Here is a 5,000-nt window from a genome sequence, read left to right as displayed (position 1 = left end):
ACGTTGAAGGGACACGATGTGGAAGGGACACGTTGTGGAAGGGACACGATGTGGAAGGGACACGTTGTGGAAGGGACACGTTGTGGAGGGGACACGTTGTGGAAGGGACACGTTGTGGAGGGGACACGTTGTGGAGGGGACACGTTGTGGAAGGGACACGTTGTGGAGGGGACACGATGTGGAAGGGACACGTTGTGGGTCACAGGTGCTTCACGATACCAAGAAGTGACGGCAAGGACAGCATGACACCATGGACTGACAGGTTGTCAAGGACATCATGGAGGGACAGGTTGTCAAGGACATCATGGAGGGACAGGTTGAGGGACGACGATGTTTTCCATGAAGACATTTCCAAGGACGACTTATGACGAGACAAACATAGACATCATCCAAACACCCACAATGCTGCTTTTATGCTTTTTAGTGTTTTTCCACCAAAGACGAGCGATCATTATAGATTTAAATATTCTGTGAAACCACTTGAAAAGGGAAAAAAATAAATAATCGCTGACAAGGTCAGGTATAGACAATGTTTTTGTCTGTCAGTGAATGAGTTAATAATAAATGTTATTTTACAGTATTATCATATTAATAATAGTTCCTTTTTATTTACATATTACAGGTCACATGGTGTGGTCTACCTCACTAGAAATCTGACCGTCACTCCAGAGGTCATCGACCCCGAGAACTGTGACTACTGGTGAGACACTTATTTTTCTTTAATGTTTTTACAATGAATGTTGATTTATTTATAAATACATGTTCAGTGTCTGTTCTTCAGCTTCACACACACACACACACACACACACACACACACACACACACACACACACACACACACACACACACACACACACACACACACACACACACACACAGAAGAGACAAGAACAGCGGCAGTAACGACGGCTCTAAAGTGATAAAGGACCATAGCGTTCACACAGAGCGTTTGTTCACAAGCACAATGTTAGCATCAACGTGGTGTTGTTCATGTTTACACAAACAGCTGCCTGGAGCCATGTGAACATGGACTTCATGGAGCCATGTGAACATGGACTTCATGGAGCCATGTGAACATGGACTTCATGGAGCCATGTGAACATGGACTTCATGGAGCCATGTGAACATGGACTTCATGGAGCCATGTGAACATGGACTTCATGGAGCCATGTGAACATGGACTTCATGGAGCCATGTGAACATGGACTTCATGGAGCCATGTGAACATGGACTTCTGGAGCCATGTGAACATGGACTTCTGGAGCCATGTGAACATGGACTTCTCATGGAGCCATGTGAACATGGACTTCATGGAGCCATGTGAACATGGACTTCATGGAGCCATGTGAACGTGGACTTCTGGAGCCATGTGAACATGGACTTCATGGAGCCATGTGAACATGGACTTCTCATGGAGCCATGTGAACATGGACTTCTGGAGCCATGTGAACATGGACTTCATGGAGCCATGTGAACATGGACTTCTGGAGCCATGTGAACATGGACTTCTGGAGCCATGTGAACATGGACTTCTGGAGCCATGTGAACATGGACTTCTGGAGCCATGTGAACATGGACTTCTCATGGAGCCATGTGAACATGGACTTCTGGAGCCATGTGAACATGGACTTCATGGAGCCATGTGAACATGGACTTCATGGAGCCATGTGAACATGGACTTCATGGAGCCATGTGAACATGGACTTCATGGAGCCATGTGAACATGGACTTCTCATGGAGCCATGTGAACATGGACTTCATGGAGCCATGTGAACATGGACTTCATGGAGCCATGTGAACATGGACTTCTGGAGCCATGTGAACATGGACTTCTGGAGCCATGTGAACATGGACTTCTCATGGCTGTGTAACGACTTCAGCGTCAGCTAAATGAGTAAATAGGTTTTTACACACAGTCACTCTCCTAAAGGTTAACTAAGCATGGTATGGACTAGTTAGACTAGTTATAAATAAATGTGTGTGTGTGTGTGTGTGTGTGTGTGTGTCAGTGTGCAGGCGGAGGTGTGTGCGTCCTACATCCTCAGCACTGGAGACAGAGGCTTTAAGAAGAACATCAGTGAGTCTCTCTCTCTCTCTCTCTCTCTCTCTCTCTCTCTCTCTCTCTCTCTCTCTCTGACCTCCAGACATGTGTGTCTGTGTCAGTAACAGATGACATCATATCGTGCTGTGTCCTTGTGTGTCCCCCCTGTCCTTGTGTGTGTGTGTGTGTGTGTGTGTGTGTGTGTGTGTGTGTGTGTGTGTGTGTGTGTGTGTGTGTGTGTGTGTGTGTGTGTGTGTGTGTGTGTGTGTGTGTGTGTGTGTGCATTCAGACAGATGGTAGTAATATCACTTCTGCATAATGTGATTTATCAATCTGAAGTACAAACAACACACACACACACACACACACACACACACACACACACACACACACACACACACACACACACACACACACACACACACACACACACACACAGAGAGAGCTTTGTTGTTGTGTCATTGGTAATTGACCAATCAGAGTGTAGGTTAAAGAGGATGTCAGTGGTAACCGGTAGCAACCACATCAAGATGAAAAGCCTTTGAAATGAGCTTTGTGTTATTTATATTATTATTTACTGAACCAGTGGTTCTCAAACTGTCATCTCTGTAAATAACTTTATCATCCACTTCACCTGAATGACAATATGTTACTTTAACCTTACATGAATATGTAAATCCCTAAGATAGTTATTGGCTGTAACCCCCCAAAATAATCATATTTGAACTGGGGACCCCCCAAAATAATCATATTTGAACTGGGGACCCATTGGTTTCCATGGTAACAGTGTTGATGGTTTCCATGGTAACAGTGTTGATGGTTTCCATGGTAACAGGACTGCGGTTCACCGTACAGGCTGATGTGACGAGGCAGAAACCCCGCCTCCGTTTCCGAGACAACGGACAGGAAGTGTACACCGGTTTCCTGTCTATGCCTTCCTGTCGAACCCTCGACCTGAGACTGCTGGTGAGACGCACGCACGCACGCACGCATGCACGCTATAATTAAGCCTTATATTAATGCTTTCATCTCAACCTGACTTTACTGTAATGCACTTTATGTTGGCATTAGCCAAGCCTGCCTGTCACGACTAGTTAGTCCAAAACTCTGCCGCTCGCCTCTTAACACGTTCCCTGCATTGACAGAGATCTCCGTCAATTAGAAAATCTTGTTTTTAGTGATTACACTAGAGGGCGCTAGAGAGAAGGCTAGAACCAGAAATGACGTCGTCCCCAAAAAGTCACTCTGTCCACTCCTATGTTATGAGATTTAGAAAAACAATTATTTATTTTAATGAAAACGAGTCGTATTCAACGACCCATAACAACAGAACGGATAAAAATGCTTTTGTTCCGGTGGATAGACGAGAAGCCTTGAACAGACAGAACAACTACACCAAAAAGCCTCTAACAGACAGAACAACTACACCAAGAAGCCTCTAACAGACAGAACAACTACGCCAAAAAGCCTCTAACAGACAGAACAACTACACCAAAAAGCCTCTAACAGACAGAACAACTACACCAAAAAGCCTCTAACAGACAGAACAACTACACCTAAAAGCCTCTAACAGACAGAACAACTACACCTAAAAGCCTCTAACAGACAGAACAACTACACCAAAAAGCCTCTAACAGACAGAACAACTACACCTAAAAGCCTCTAACAGACAGAACAACTACACCAAAAAGCCTCTAACAGACAGAACAACTACACCAAAAAGCCTCTAACAGACAGAACAACTACACCAAAAAGCCTCTAACAGACAGAACAACTACACCAAAAAGCCTTGAACAGACAGAACAACTACACCAAAAAGCCTCTAACAGACAGAACAACTACACCTAAAAGCCTCTAACAGACAGAACTACTGGCCTTCAAAATTGTAAATGCAAATTTGGCCGATATGCCCCCTATTCCCGCATATCTGAGTAAATACCTCCAAAAGGTTAGCGACACCCACAGTCACAATACCAGAGGGAGCGTTAACAACAATTTGGTACCACCCACCCATAAAACAAACATGGGCAAATTCTCCTTCTACAGCACTGCCACCCAGGATTGGAATAGTCTAACTCCATCCCTCAAAAAATGCAGTTCGCTGGGCTCATTTAAAAGAGCCTTAAAAAATCAACTTTCAGGAGGCCAAAGGAGGAGGTAGTACCATTTTCCCGTTAGACAGCAGACCCTCCCCCCCCCTGTTCTTGTACATATATATATATATATATATATATATTTCTTTTTTCCCCCTTTTTTTTTTTTTTTTTTTTGTACATAGTGTTATTTTTTTTGCTGTATATTTTGTAATGATATTTGAACTGTGGTGCCACTATTATGCCTATGAATTGAATACCAAGGCCCTCATTGGAAACAAGTCCGCAAGGACTTTTATGAACGGACCTGTTAGACAAAGTATTTTTAAATGTAACTGTGCTGTTTTACATTTTTTGCCTAATAAAATATTCAATCAATCAATCAAACCTAAAAGCCTCTAACAGACAGAGCAATGGAAACAAACGTCATATCACGGGTCTGCTAGTTAATTTCACCGTCAAAGACGCTAGACCTTTGGCTGCAGTGCCTGAACTATATTGAACCGGACTACACTGTCCAGAGACACACAACACTGTGGGTTAATATCTACACAGTCCAGAGACACACAACACTGTGGGTTAATATCTACACTGTCCAGAGACACACAACACTGTGGACTACACTGTCCAGAGACACACAACACTGTGGGTTAATATCTACACAGTCCAGAGACACACAACACTGTGGGTTAATATCTACACAGTCCAGAGACACACAACACTGTGGGTTAATATCTACACTGTCCAGAGACACACAACACTGTGGGTTAATATCTACACTGTCCAGAGACACACAACACTGTGGGTTAATATCTACACTGTCCAGAGACACACAACACTGTGGGTTAATATCTACACTGTCCAGA

The 5,000-nt window shown here is 43.8% G+C and overlaps 1 pseudogene across 1 annotated transcript in view; it reads left to right on the top strand.

The window, feature by feature from the left end:
* LOC308098659 (integrin alpha-3-like) overlaps positions 1–5,000 on the top strand; it is a 45,562-nt pseudogene that overhangs the window by 26,448 nt on the left and 14,114 nt on the right. The window contains exons 12-14 of the transcript XR_013935138.1: positions 623–700; positions 2,010–2,077; positions 2,877–3,007. The product of XR_013935138.1 is annotated as an integrin alpha-3-like (transcript). The remainder of the gene's footprint in view (positions 1–622; positions 701–2,009; positions 2,078–2,876; positions 3,008–5,000) is intronic.

Source organism: Gymnoscopelus braueri, assembly GCF_963280865.1.
Source record: "Gymnoscopelus braueri genome assembly, chromosome: 13".
NCBI lineage: Eukaryota > Metazoa > Chordata > Actinopteri > Myctophiformes > Myctophidae > Gymnoscopelus > Gymnoscopelus braueri.
This window is presented reverse-complemented; position numbering and strand designations above follow the sequence as displayed.